Genomic DNA, 16,473 nt, shown 5'->3' on the forward strand with positions numbered 1-16,473 from the left:
TGACGCAGAGGAAGGCGAACTGGACTTTTAGGAGTAAACGGAACAGTTAGAAACTTACATGATCATATGCTCTTATCACACAGTACAAGTAAGATACAACAACTTGATGTTACACCGGGGAACCAAGAGCTACACATCTCTCTAATACACCGAAGGATGGTACATTATAGACCTACTCTATAATTGTATGTGATTATTTCAATGAACAATCAGATCAATAACAACAACAAAAGCTGCAGTCATCTTAAGACAGGTCATGGGGGGTCAGAATGAGAGGGGATAAGCCAAAGCTTAATAATTACCCATTCCTCGGGCTTCCAACCTCACCAGTAGCACTCCCATTGGTAACGTTTTCGGTGACCTCTGCTTCACCCTTCTTGCTTATCTCATTGGCCTTGTGATATCCTTCATTGTTTTCTTTTGTTCCTCCCTTTTCCTCAGTTTTGAAGTTTATATCTTTATGCCCTCCTTCCACTTCAATCTGTTTCTCAACTGGGTTGTCTATTTCAAGTTTCTTCAGATCCTCAGGTCCATCCTCTTTCTTCGTCCCATCCTGAGGTTGCTCAGTTTTCTCTTCCAGTTTTGTTCCCTCACTCTTCTCATCTTTATTCTCAGAACCCTCAGCCTCCTTCCCGCCAAGGTTTTCTTTCAGGCCCGGAAGCTCTCCACAGTAGTCTTGGACTCCTCCTCATCATTTGGTCTATTAACATGTTCTTCAGGTTTATTATCTTCCACAGGATGACGGGATTCTTCTTTGACATCTGAAACCTCCTCTCTATTCTCTTCTTGATTTTCGCTCACAGCCATCTTTTCCACAACTGTTTCTTCCTTTGGTTCATCAGTTTCTTGCATCTGCACATCTGTTGCCTCCTTCCCTTCCTGAGAAGCGTCTTTCTTTGAAGCTGATGATCTTCTGCTGCGCTTCTTTGGGGGTTCGGTTTCTGCTGGAGAAGCCACCTTGGCTTTCTCGCTGATCCTTGCTGATCTTCTAGGGGTCTCACCAGTGCCCCAATCAAATTCTGACACAGCCGGGCCACCAGGGTGCGCTTTCAAATACTGTTCCAGCTGCTTCTTGTTATTGATCTCCTCTCCTGTTGGTGCAGCGAATACTATCTCATTCTCTTTGGGGTTCCAGCCTTTTTTGGGAAGAACTGCAAAAGATAAGAAATGACTTAGAAATCATCAAGTATGCAAAATCACCAGAAGACTGCTTGATAAAATAGTTTCTAGGGCGGGGAGCATGCCATCTTATATTGGAAGTAGCTTAGGCAGAGGGTTTCCATAAAACGAAAGTATTTGCATCTCAAGTTCTATACAACATCCATCTATTGTTTGTTTCTTTCTGTCTTTCATTCTTTCTTTGTCCAGTTCATATTATTGAAGTCTTCCTATAAATATGGCAGAATGATTCTCCATTGACTCAGAACTATTGACTACTCCAAACATCATATGGGCTATTACAATGTAGCAAATTCAGTATTTAACTAAAAGGAAAAGAGTAACATGGAACCAAATTAACCTTGTCCAGTCAGAAGACTTTCATTCCCTCTTTAATCCTTCCATTCAGCTCTACTTGGGAAATGATGAGGAAGAACCAAAATTAGAAGACAAGCAATAAAGTCAAAACCATAGACCTAGGCCCATAAAGTGCCAAAAAACAGCACATCTGATACAGAATGTTTATGAACCATTTATCAATATAGAAATGCTCAGACAAATGTCATGCACCGAAAGAACCCAGAATTGACCACAAAAAAATGTTTCGATGCTGTCACAACGAGGTTTCTCATGTTCAAATTGTGAGAAGGAGTGATGAAAGATGTTAAATTAACCTAAGTGATCATCACAAGAAGGAAAAGGTTAAAATAAATGTTTGTAAACAGGACATTGAAAATATTGTGAACGCTGATACATAAAAGGGAACAATAAAATTTCCTTTCTTCTGTGCGTATGTTAAAAAGAGAGAGAGAGAGAAATGTGAAAGGCATAAAATTTGAAATGGATAATGAAAGTCCTGAAAATTTGGGATTAGAATTGAATGGCAAAGCTAATTTGTTATTAGCTATCACCAATTTCAGTCTTTAAAAATTGAAGTGAACTTGATGTCAAAGGGGTTTGACGCACACCCTTGGCCCTTTCCCCTCTATCGACTTCCAAGTTCTCAAGACCTCCTTTGTTAAAAGAAAAAAAGAATGATTCGAATTTGACTGCTTTTAACACAATCATAGGCAATATACTTTCTAGCAAGAGGTTTATTAACAATCATTCAAGTCAAGCAGCAAAAAATTGCATATTCATGTTAAATGCCAGGAATTGATTCTAATATAGAATCTCATCAATAAGAGAATATATTCATGATATACAATATTTTTTAATAAAAGTAAATTAATCTCCGCAACTGAAGTTAGAGGGCCAAATAAAAACATACTTTCACAGTAATACAGAAATTGCACCACTAGCAGTGACAGAGAGTGTCTATTTACAACTATATTAATGAAATGTGCAGGATCTAAGGCTAACTAAGCATGATCAAGATCAACTAAGGTGTAATTTACAATTTGAGAGTGGGTTACCGCATTGATCATAGCAAGATTGCATTAAACTGAAAGATGGGCTCCCACTTACTGTAAGTGAAAATACTAGATTTTCCAATAAACTGAGAGGCCAGAATCTCATGAGTCTTGGACTTAATAATTGACAATAAGCCTGGATTCCAACCACATCAGCTTGAAGGATACAATGCTGTAAGCAACAGCAGCACTGAATATTTTCAGTACTGTAGTCTAAACAACTAGTTGATATAGTGAAGAATAAAAAAGGTCACAAAAACAATATTTAATGACTTGATGCCTCAGTTGTTGTTTTTTTCTTTGGTGAGATCAGGTATTTTAAAAAAAAAAATCGACAGTTGACTGATAATCCTAGGGCTAACAAAACGTTTCAGCAACTTTCAAATTTCAATTAGGAGCTTTAAGCCTTTTAGTAAATAGTATTAGAGGGTTCTGAGAATGATAATTACCCTCAGATCTGAAACATGAAATGATTTAAGATATTTTCTGCTTTCTTAGCCCTCCATGAATGGCCATGTATAAGAGTGAGTGTGTGTGTGTTGGCAAATTTACGACTACTTTACTCAAAGGTAAATTCACTTAACCTACTAAAAGAAATATTTTATGTTGTTTATTAATTAAAATAAAAATAGACAATTGCCGCAAATGTCAGACATATCACTAAGCCAAATTGATGAACACAGCCCACGACAGTAGAAATCATTATCCTGCAATGAGGCACCTAGAACTGCAAAAAAGTGAGAAGCTATACTTGAAGTTTTCATGTCCAAGCACAAATGAAGATGAATGGTGCAGTCACTACATCTAGAGCAACCAGATCCATTCATGCCACAATTCCAGTTATCAATTCAAAGATTTCAAAGTTCGTTGAAAGAACATTCCAAGAAATAAGCTAGAATATATAGAACAATTCTTATTTAACTCGATGCAGTCCTGTGCAGAGAGTGAACTTCGGTATAACTGGTCGGACTCGGAGCATCTTCTGAGATAATAGAGAGAAACTAAGTTTTCGATACAAGCAGTGGAGCATGCAGAAAATCTAAATGTAACCCTTCCATTGCCAACGTGCAGCACTGTTACAAAATTTTTCTGATTTAGGAAAGCAATTGTCGTAAACGTGTTTAAGAAAAAGCGACAGTGTACAAGACACAAAGAATCTAACCACTTCGATAGTAGAAAACGTGTCCATCACAGAAATGCACAGGAAACATTAAGAATCTAACCGCTTTACAACATAGGAATTTTTGGCAGGTCTAGAAAACCCTAACGGATTACAACCACCCAGCAGCAGGACAATTTTCCGAATTCATTACTCGAAAACCCTAAAGTTTTCAATGTGAATTTCTAAGCATAAGTATCCATAATTTAAGACGAGCCAAGCAAATGCAAAGATGCCCTAGCTAAGGTCCTGAGAGCAAAGCGTCAAATTACGCCTTGAAAGACCGAAACTCGCATAAATGAAACAAGCCCACGTCAGAAATTAACTTCGAAGCAAGAACTCGAGCACAAACACAACGAATTATAACTAGAAACGTCAATCTCCGTATAAAAGAATTGTCAAATCGAACCAGGCCCAAGTAGAGACAGATAGAGATAGAAGTGGACCTTCTTCTTCCAACCAGGAGGAGCAGGAAGTTCCACGGAGAGAGGTTCCTCCCCCGCTAACCTCTCCTTTTCCACTGAGCTCGCCATTTTTACCTACAATTTCAGATGGAAATTTTCACAAAACATGAGATATAACGAAGAGACCAAAAATCCCCTATCCTTACCCCACAAAAAAGGGAAATTCGGAAGGAAAAGAAAAGGCCCCGGGTGCCGAGGAGAACACTTGCTTTATAATTTCGTTTTTCAGTGAATTGGGTCGCGGTTGAAGCTGAAAAATGAAGAATGAAAATAAATGAATGAATAAATAACGAGGAGAGAAGAGAATTAAGCAGCGGGTGCGAATTTGGGAGGGGCACGCTGGGGAGTCACGAATGCGTTTCTCGGTTCCCGGGTGCTACGGTCACCTGTGGGTGTTGAGCACCAGCGTCACCAACTCACAGTGCTCTCTTCTGCTGCCACGTGTCCCACAGATTTCATCTGTCGCCGTTGCTTTGTTTGCAAAAATAGTGATAACTGATAACACATTGACATTGACAATACTATAATTTGAGGATCAAATAATAATATTTGATCTGCAAGAAGGTTCATAATTGAATATTACGTTTCGTGGAGATGGAGTGCTGCTTAAATATAATTATTTTTTATTTCATGAAGATAATTGATAATGTTTTTATGTCAACTTCTAAAAATAAAAATTAACAAATTTGAACTTTTTAATCCAATATAGTCTTGATTGGATATCAAATCGATATGGATGTTGGATGATACCAATATTATTTTTTTATATGATGAAAATTAAAAAAGAACATTTTTTCATTTTTGTAAGAATGAGCAATCACTATATATTAATTCAACCAAAGTTTCTTGTGGCCAAAAAAAATTCCGAGTTTCTTGCAATAATTAAGATGTTTTTTGAGTGATTGAAATATGTCTTTTCTTCATACTTTTTTTTAACCATCATGCCTTCTCTTAATATCCATGAACATGAAATGTTTACTTATGAGTTAACTAGGGAATAATCTACTATAATGTGAGGAACCTACATGTGAATTCTCATTGAAAAATACATTTACATTTAGAAGCCGCTTGGTTGTTAAAAATGATGGGAATAAAATGAATTAAATAAATCTAAACTAAAATAAACTAATAACCCGTCTCGTTAGTGTTGGATCTAAAATTGAAACATCAATTCAATAAGAAGAATTGAGATCAAAAACACAATTGGCCCAAAGAACGTAACTTGGTCTACAACTAAAAAGAAAAAAGTGTGCCATGCACAAGTCTAAATCAGCCCTTAAGACTTGAGATCACAAGATGTATGAGACCATTAAGGGGATATGGTGTATCGTACCACAAATCTCATAGGCTATGCTAATAAATCCTTGATATTTTGTGAATGAGCTGCGAATTCTATGGGGCAATGATCTAAACTGAAAAATTATAAAAGGAGCAAAAGGTTGCAGGAAAAGGGGATGGACAATCAATCAACAGCACCCATTAATAATTTTAGCATTTTTACTCTGTGTTTTCAAATAGTTTCTAGAATCATTTTTCCATCTTTGTAACCTTTACTATCCTATACTTTACACATCTATTAATCAAACACTCATTTATTTTATCTCCTTTGCATCTTCACATTTAAGTAGTCATTTGTTATTCTTTGAGATTCAACATCCGTAGCACATCTAATGCTTTTTGTTGTTTGTAGAGAACAATTAGATACTTCAAATCATTATTACATATGATGCATTTTCATTATTCATAGTGCTTGTCTGGCCAATGTCAAAGAAAGGCCATTACATGAAGGATCCATGGCTGCGTCATAAGATGTAAGTGGGAGTACATCACTTGACCTTTGTAATTTGGATTACACAATGTTAAAAGATACTCATACCTTTAGTTCTTCCTCCTCTCGTGTTACCATTCACCTTCTCCTCCTCACTTGGCTCTTCCTTATCTCCCGGCTTGCCATCTTTAACAAACATTTGTTGGCAATACTACTCTATTGACAATACTTCTCTGTCGGTGACACTCCCTTATAAACCTTTCACCAATGATGCTTTTGAACCATAACTGTGATATGAACCTCATTCACTTGTCTTTTGCAAATCTAGTAGTTCATGCATATTTTCCAATCACTTGCACCCCAAAGCTTTATTGACCTTTCTTGCTCACTTGTCTTCTCATAATATTTTTCAAATCCAATTGCCAACTTGTTTTAGATTTGTTTCTCCCTTTGAACATGATTGTCGTAGCATGGTGAGGACAAGATTGTTATAAATGTTGTTGGTGGCACGTGGAGGGTGGAGGATGAAGGGGTAATGGTAAATGGGTTATTTGCAAAGGATGTTAGAAAGAGGGGGAGGCAACGAGTTTTATTTTTTTAAGGAAATTTTTATTTTCTCATTTTTTTATTATTTATAGGTATCATCTTATTACATGAAAACAATACTATTTGAATCATGGTTCAGCATTAAATGCGAGCATTCCTTCCATTTGAGATTCATTCTTTCACTTTTATTCATACTTAATTAAATATGAAAAATAAATTTATTTTTACCAATCCTAATATCATATCAAACAAACTCATATAAATCATCTTCACATCATTACATTATTTTCTATTTCCTACCACTACATTCCTTTTAATTCATCGAACCAAATGAGCACTAAATTATCCTCCCATGGTAAACACAATGAAATTCAATATCATGTAACATAAAATGAGGTAATCACAGTATCATTTACAAATTTCATGAATCTCAATTTCATAAATTAAATTACCCTTTTCTCATGAATATGATTGATTCATCTCTTGTTGTCATTTTGATTATTTTATATTTTTTTTTTCTTTAATTTATTTTATTCATATTATTTTAACAACTAAACGAGTGTTAGGTAAACATTTTGAGTCTTGCGAAAAAAAAATCAATTATATTTACATTTAACGGTGCTTCATTATATAAAAAAGCTTGATTCAACAATTCCATATTAGTGACAAATGTGATGAAATCATGGTTTACATACGGGTAAGGTAACCCTTATCAAATAGATCGCTATGGATTTTAATGAGTAGTACATATTTTTTAAAGTTATATGTAGGTGGAACAACAATCGACACAACAGAAAAAAACATAAATTTAAAACTTATGGAGGAATTTTTATCTCTTACTCTCATAACCAAGCTCATGTGGTCAACTAGGAGATGTAAACGCATGTTTTTCAGGAAAGGAAAAAAATTTACCTTGCTATTTCTTTATCTCTCTGTAATAAAAGTTGGATTAGTTGCTTTTCAGCAAACCTCATGCTATTACTCCACACCTTTTCTTGGGCCTATTGTGTTCGCAACATCTCTCTATCTAGATCAAGAACTTCTCTTTGAATTGTTTTGAAAGGGTTGATAGCTTTGGGAATTTGAGGATAAAGTACAACAAGGGTGCTTGCTTTTGTTTTGGCCGTTAACTTCTTGTGGATCCAGATATTGCAAAGCTTTTGGATAACTTTAATAGCTATACTGTTCATAAATGTGATCCACATGGCTTGACTTTCCCTGCTATTTTCTCTTCTCCTAATGTTCGTGTTTTATCTTTAACATAGTATTTTTTTTCTCTTTATCATTAATTTATATTTGCGATCTGCCTTTTTACTAGGGGGAAAACAAAAAGAAATCCGCCTAAAGAGTCTAATAACGTATTATTCTCTAATCATACAAATATGATTATGTATACATTTTGTTTTCAATTTACATTCTTCAAAAGTTCATCCTGTTTTTCCAGCCACATAATGGGACCCCCCTTTTTTTGCGCTCAAGCAAAGACAAAAGAAACCTTTTCCATTAAAATTAAAATGCCAGTAGACAAATGGCCTTTGATTTTGGGACGTTTCATCCTCCGGTCTTGTTAATTCCGCTTCTATTGGAAACTTCAGATCATTTATACGAAAAATTTATAAAATATTAAATTAAATTAGATGGGTCCATTCACATCTTTCTAAAGAAACTTGGAAAAAATAAAAAGAGTTGATTGGTTCACAGTATCAAGGGGACATCATTGAAAAGGTTCGTTTTTTTTTTTGTCCACTTTCTGGAATATTCTATAATAATAATAAAGCAGTAAATCACACACTTCAAGAAGTTTTGAGAAAACGCCAGAAATTGGAAGGCAAGAAACCAGCCACACAATTTAGTTCCATGGCCCCACAACCCCATTAATCTCCGTCAAACAACCCCACGTCACACCTTTTTTTTTTTTAAGGGTTGTGTAGAAGCCGTTCAATCTATTCGATCTAGTTTGATCCAAGAAAGTTTAGTATCATCTCATCTTATTAAAAACTGATTTTTTAAAACTGAAAAAATTAAAAAGATTAGGTTCTTTTTTTAGATCAAACTGGATAAAAGACTGAGCATATGGACTAATTGATTCAGTCTGATCCTATTAAATTTATTTAATATGATTATAATTAATTTATTAATTATTTATAATAATAATACTAATAATAATAATAATAATTTAAAATTTTTAATAATTTAATAGATCTGGTTCCTGACATGGTCGTACTCTCAGACTAATAATTTAATAATCTAGACCACTTGGATTGCAATTGAATATTTTTTCTTGTTGTTAAAAATTATTATGAATTTATTATGATTATAAGTATTTTATTATCTTAATTGAGTTTGTTAAGTTAAAATAGATTATTATCTCTCATAGAGAAAAAAAAAGCTAAGTGAATATCAAAGTAACAGGACTAATCTTCTAATTATATGAACCAAGTTTGGTCCTATTAATTTTTGAGTTATCATTAAATCAGACTGAATTATGAGTTACCTAATCGAGTTCTTTTTATAAAAGAGATTAGACTTCAAGTTAGGTCGAAGACTAGCCCCATTCAGTTCTTTACCTTTTTGACCTCTCCTCTTCAACTTCTTTTTCTTGATTTTTTTATTGTATTTTGTGCCCAATCCCTTGTTTCTAATTCAATATTTAAAAAAAAAAAAAATACTTGAATGCTTCTATCCTACTCAAAATCTATCCATGTCCATCTCTCTAAATATCTCTAAGATCTTATTTGCAAACTTTTCCGCCACAACATAGAGGTTGATGGAAAAAAATATTTTTAATTTATAAATATAAATAACATCAATCTTGTTTTTCTTAGTATGATCTTTCCATCAAAAAGTTTGAAGTCCTGATCTTTCTTAGGAGGCATACAATCTCATTTAAATACTCTAAAGTTAAGATTTATAAATTTCGCTGGAGTTTTTTTTAAGATTTTTTTATATTTTATAAAAAATTAATAAAATGAGAAAAATAAAAATTTTTGCACAGAAATACATGAATCTCGACTATAAAGTATAAAGGATGCAACCCGGGTAAGATTGAGTTATGTTTTTAATAATAAATTTGTTCCACTTCACGGAAAAAATTACTTCAAGTTTAAATATAACCCCATTTTTTATTAATGGGCCACAAAAAGAAAAAGCCTAAACATAAGAATTGGGCTTTATGGGCCCATCAGATACACTGGGTCTATAGGCTCTGAGACAATCAAAGCCAATACAAAATCCATTCCAATCCAATAATTTTTTCATTTCTCGTGGATAAGCGCCCCTTTTTTTTAATTTTTTTGACCAAACGGATAGGCCCCCTTCTTAGTCAAGCATTTTATTGGTGAGGGTTGGAAGGAAGAGAATGTTAAAAACAAAAACAAAAACAAAAAAATCTTCCATGAAGACGGTATCATGGAATTCATTATTTAAAAAAATTTAAAATTAGAAAAGGTAGGTTCAGTTGAATCAACAGTCATTTGAAAGTTACACTCTCTTTGTGAATTTACCTCAAATCACAGGTCTAATAACTAATTAGCTTTCAACAAAATAATTACCAACTTAAAATGAAGACAATCCAAACTTCCAAAATTGCACTTGAATTTTACTTAAAAAACTAGATAGTAAGCAATAGGCTATGCACGGATAAGTCATAATATTCAAAACTTATAAACAATACATCTTATTCATTATTTTAAAAATAAATTAATAGGATGCTTTATTATTTCCATATTAGAAGTAACAATGCTTTCATTATTTTTTAAAAAAGGGTAAAATGCAATGTTAATATTAATGTATATAATATATAAAAACAAAATTATTTGTCACATTTAATTTACCGTTTTATTTTCATTAATTTAGATCTTAATTTTTAACATTGATGTTTTTGAAAATGATTTCATATATATATATATATATATATATATTCATGAACTGACTCCCACACAAAAGTTATAATAGTAACGCCAAAATCCAGAATTGCATTTGGACAAAGAGCGTAGCGTGAACCCAGCTTTGAGTTGCGTGTATCCTTAACAGACAAGTGCAGATAAAGAAGCACCATGTGTGTCTGAACAAGTGAAAAGCTAGCGTTGTTGGTCCGTGAGAGTAAAATGGAATCGCTATATACATGTGTGATTAGAACACCCTTCACATGACACTCACGCATGTGTATTGGCCATATATATATATATATATATATATGTATATCTAGCTAGCTATATTTCCTCTGTAGGTTTATTATCTTGATATATATTATATACAATACGGAGGGAAAGGAAGATGCATGTATGGGTTTTAACATGCAAAAGTAGGTAGATCGAATTAAATATATCTGCGACCGATATGCTGGTTAAGATGTTGCAGAAGTTTTGAAGAATCATGCAAGTTCATCGTGCCCTTCAAGTCATTCCCACACCTGCTTTTCCCAAAACAAAAAGTGGTACAACTTGAGCAATTAGCTAGCTGGCTAATAAAGGCCACGCTCCTTTGCTTTTGAAAAAGCCTTCACTTTTGGTTTCAAAGGACCATATATACACACACAGACACACACCCACATACACATTTATCATAGGGGGGATTTTTTCTCACGTCTAGTGAGAGGTGCTCTTCCTTCTCTCTAAGTTTAGAGAAGAGTCTTTTTGATTTTTCATATTCCAATTTCATCATAATATTTGATCTTCTTCCTTTCATTTTGCCTAAGTCTGATCTTTTTCTGAGCCTATTCTAAAGGTACTAATACTCATCTTTAATTTCTTCATCCTTCCCAAGCTCTATCTCTTCGTTTCTTCTCAGCTGATAATGCTTAATCCTTCACTTATAGTTTTTCATTGGCACTTTTGTCAGCTAGATGATGTTTATCCTTGCTCATTATTTGATCCTTCATTCAGATCTTGGCATGCGCTAATTTCTTTTTCTCAAAATTTTACCTCTTTTCCTACCAATCACTTTTAGTTGCTGAATCTTTCTTAAAAATATATGCTAAGAGTTGCAAGCTATCCTCTTTGGGTCCAATTTTGGAATCTCCCCCTTGAATATCATACTAGTGCTAGTGCAACTGTATGGTGAGATGCCATTAGAAACACTGCCTTTAGATGTGGATTTGCTATGTATTCTAGTTCTTTTGAATTTTTTTTACGTCCATGTTTTGATTGATTCTCATTCGCCCCTTTTTCAAAGACTTCATGTTATTCTTACGAATGGAGATAAAGTTTAAGTTAAAGTCCTTTGTGAGCGTGCCTTTAGACTTTATGGTTTCTATTACACTATTAGTCATATTAAACCCCAATGTCATATAAGAGCCAATTATCAAGTTTTAAGAGGGTTCAACCTCATATATGATAGGTTAGAATACCATTTTGGCAATCATCTGCATGAGTTTTTAAACTTGGTCTATCTGCTCGACAATGGTTTAACTAGGTCAGGAATCACAGAACTAGAGTCATTACAAGAGTTGCTTATCTTCGTGGCAACCTTACACATCACATCCATGAAGTAAAGCTTGAAAATGTCATTTTTTTAAATTACCTAGCTTGCATTTTCAAGTATGGAGCTTTATCTTCAAACTTGGATAACTCTTTTAATAGATTTGATCTCAATCATCCTCCTCCTCGTACCCCTTATCCTCTATTTCATAACCTCTGGCATGAATCCCTACATCCTCATATCAACTGGGATGAAATTAACTATATGATTAGTAAATTCGTAGACCCTGATGTTGTTGATATTATCTCAAAATAACATCTACCACAACCACCCATTAACTCTCATATTAACCATATCCTATATCATATTGCTATGCCTTTACCTCTACCACTTTAACGACCTCTCATAATCACTAAATAGCAACTGAATCCTCATAATTTGAAGGACAGTATGGCCAAATGCACCTTGAAACAAGACAATTTTGTTACTTATGATGAATTTGTTTATTTTACTATCATGCTTCCTGAGCCTCCTATTTCAGTCTGACTTCCACAAATATCAGAGCTTTAGAGGAAGGTAAAAGAAAAAGAACATATCTTAGCCATAATTGTCTTGATTTTGAAGTAGATTCTCTCATCAAATCTTGCTTTAAAGTACTTGGTAGTCAAAAAGATGTAAGCGATTCCTCTACCACCATTATTCTTCTTGATGAATTAAAGGCCATTCAGAGTTTTACTTAGATCCTAACTATTATTAGATCTCCTTTGCCCCAACAATTGATGATTGCTTGGATTAATCTCTATGATAGCCTTAAATGGCCTTTAGATGGTGTCAGTCTCTTTCTCCAGAGCTTCAATTCTCAAAATTATTGTTGGTAACTTATATTATCGAACTTGCTAGCTTTTCATTTTGTTGTGAAATACAGTCAGTATCTCCATCTGTCGACCTACCATTGTGGACCCTTTGCTTTTACTTCTTCATCCAATTAGAAAGAAATAAGATGGTTTATTTATCCCTCTAGAATCTACCCCTCACTCCCACCACCTATACCGCCATAAAATGATATCTATGTCACTCTACCAATATCACCTGAAATTCATAATTTCCCTATTGCATTTGACCAACTCTCTAAAAATCTCCTACTTGTTAGTGCATCATCACTTGTGGTTTCCTTTCTATATGAAGTCCCTCTTTCTAGAATATCTATTCATGTGGAGGAACCTCTGACTCATGCTTCTGTGGAAATCCTCGTTACAAGCCTACCTTTTGATCCACCCTTTTTAGAAAAAATCATGAATTCTCCACATGAATTGATATTTTAGAAGGAGGGACTTTAGATAGAAGGGAAACCATGAGTGATGATGCATTGATAAGTGAGAGATTTTTAGAGAGTCAGTCAGATGCAATAGGAAAATTGTGAGTTTTAAGTGATGTTGATGGGGTGATGTGGATATCATTTTGTAGGTGTATAGGTGGTTGGAGCGAGGGGTGAATTCTAGAGAGATAAATAAACCATCTTGTTCATTTTAAATTGGATGAAAAAGAAAAAGTAAAGGGTCCAATATGGTAGGTTGATAGATAGACACTGATTGCATTTCATAACAAAATGAAAAGCTAGCAAGTTTAATGGTATAAGTTGCCAATAATAATTTTGAGAATTGAAGCTCTGGAGAAAGAGGCTGACACCATCTAAAGGCCATTCAAGGCTATCACAGAGATTAATCCAAGCACTAGTCAATTGTTAGGGTAAAGAAGGTTTAATAATAGTTGAGATCCAACTAAAACTTTGAATAGCCTCCAATTCATCAAGAAGAATAATGGTAGTAGAAGAATCACTTGCATCTTTCTACTTACCAAGTACTTTAAAGCAAGATTTAATGAGAGAATTCATTTTAAAATCAAGAAAGTCATGGCTAAGACAGCTTGAGGTGACCATCACTTTAGAGAAAATAAAGAAAAAGATGAAAAGTTATGAAAAATTTTGCTACTTCTGTTATGGTTAGGGAAGCGGTCAAGAAAAAGCTTCCCAAAGGGATATGAAGGTTCTTAGTTGGAATTGCCATGGGTTAAGGAAGATCATAATAGTTCATCATTTAAAGCAGCTTTTGGATTATCATGTGCCTAATTTTGTCTTCCTTATTGAAACTAAAATTCAATTTGAAGTTGCTAGTTCTTTTCTTTATGTTTAGTTTCAATAATAATGTTGGTTATAGTGCAGTTAGAAAGGAAGGGGGTAATATTGTGGCCTAATCCATCTCTTTTAATGTCATTATTATCGATTGTTCCCCTTCAATTATTCATTATAAAATTAATTGCTATAACATGATGAATGAAATTGATGTCTCTTTTATGTATGGACTCGTTGTCACACTAAATTGATCTATTTCATGGTCATGAATTTCTAATTCATCTTCCTTCATCACAAATCCTTGGTTGCTAATTAGAGATTTTAACCAAGTATTATCCTTTCCTAACAAGAATTGTACTAATCTCTCTACTAGTAGAGCTCATCTTTTTTATGAATGCCTCTTCCTCAAGTAATTAACTTCCATTCACCAATCAAGTCCTAATTTTACTTGGTTTAATAATAGAAGAGGAATGGTAACATTTGAGAGAAAGTAGATATGGCCATGTGTAATAATGAATAGGTTGATACATGTCCTTACTCAAATGTTCAAGCTCTTGGAATTACCACATCACATCATACTCCAATCTTATTCTCCACCTCTGAAAAAAACAAAAAATAAGGAGATTTAAACCTATGTGTGTACAATTTTGAATAATACAAGAAGATTATTAATCAATGTTGGTCTTTACCAAGTTCAAGTTCTTCTAGTTTTAAAGTCATTAAGAAGCTTAGTTGTACTTTGGCTACTCAATCTAATTGAAGTAAACCCAAGGTAGGTTACGCTCTTGACAAAATCAAGGAACTTGAGAAAGAGACATTGAAGCTCTCAAATGATCTTGTTAGCAATAACTGTAAGGAACTCTCAAATGAGTTACTAGATAAACAATATTAATTGGAGTTCTTATATGATTGTAATTACAGCTTCTGGAGGAAGAAGGTCATAGTTAAGTGGCCAGTGGAAAGGGAATGCAATACTTAATTTTTCCATTCATTAGTGAATCGAAGAAAAGTTGAAAATTTTATCAACTCTATTATGAAGTCTGATAGCTCTTAGACCTCGAATCAAGAGGAAATTCAAGCATTAGAATGGCATTCTTTAAATAAAATCTTCTTTTCAACTAATAATATCATCCTTCTTTCATTTTGCAAATGTTGAATGATCTTTGCTTGCTTGAGCTTTCATATGAATATCAAAATCTCCTTATGCATCCACTGTTGGTCGATAAAGTTAAGCAGGCAATCTTCAATCTTCCTAAAAATAGCTTACTTGGTCCTAATGGGTTTCATGCTGATTTCTTTTTTTTTTAAAAAAAAAAGGTCTACTATTGGTAATAGTATTATGGCTATGATTCAACATATTTGAAAATTATGAATTTCTTATTAAAGCAGCCAATAAAACTCACACTGTTCTTATCCTTAAGGGAGATTAAATCCAGTCTTTCAAAGACCTTAGACCAATTAGCCTTTACAATACCATATATAAGATTTTCTCTAAGTGTCTTTACAACATGTTCAAGAAAATTTTGAAGCATCTGATTATGCCTTTTTAAAATGCATTTCTAAAAGATAGATTAATATAGATAATATTCTCTTAGCCTCGGATTTAATGCATCAAATTCATCATTCTTATCCCAGGAAAACCAAGCTTGCAGCTCTTAAATTTGATTTTTCAAAAGCTTTTGACAAACTTTCCTAGACTTTACTTAATGATCTAATGATGAGAATGAAATTTCCTACTAAATGAATTAATGTAATTCAGTAGTGCATCTCTATAGTGGAATATCATCTCCTATTCAATGGCTGTCTCTTAAGAAGAATAGTCCCAACTAGAGGAATTAGATAAGGTGACCTGCTTTCCCCATATTTGTACATCATGGTAGCTAATGTACGTTTGCTTTAATTATTGAATAGCAAATCATGGGGTAATAGAAAGGTATAAAAATTTGCAACTTAGCTAAGCCTATGTTGCATCTCCTTTATATAGATGACTTGCTTCTCTTCTTTAAATACACTAAAAGGAACCTTGCTAGTGTCAAAGAGGTTCTTTATACCTATTGTGATTTATCGGGCTAGGAAATTAATTTTTTCAAATCTTCTCTGGTGGTTAGCTTGAATACTAATCCTATTTTGAAGAATTAATGGGTTGAATTCTTTGGTGTTAATTTAGATGAAAGACTTAGAAAGTATTTGGGTATGTGTGTGGGCTTAGGCAAGGACAAATCTATTCTTTTTAATCAGGTTCTAGAGGCTATTGATAAACGACTTGCATCTTGAAAGATTCATTCTATGACTTAAGCTTCTAGGTTAACACTAATTAAGTCTGTGCTTTCTACTACTAATATCTACCAATTATCTTGCATTAGGCTTCCTAAAGCTATTTGTTAAATAATTGATGCTGAACATATGGATTTATTTTGGGA

At 33.7% G+C, this 16,473-nt stretch overlaps 1 pseudogene; it reads right to left on the reverse strand.

Annotated features, from left to right (window-relative positions):
* On the reverse strand, positions 1-4,482 carry LOC129321074 (methyl-CpG-binding domain-containing protein 11-like; annotated as a pseudogene).
* Between the last annotated feature and the right edge of the window lie 11,991 nt (positions 4,483-16,473).

Source organism: Prosopis cineraria, unplaced genomic scaffold (genome assembly GCF_029017545.1).
Source record: "Prosopis cineraria cultivar Desert tree isolate PC_DT_omini unplaced genomic scaffold, ASM2901754v1 PC9, whole genome shotgun sequence".
NCBI lineage: Eukaryota > Viridiplantae > Streptophyta > Magnoliopsida > Fabales > Fabaceae > Prosopis > Prosopis cineraria.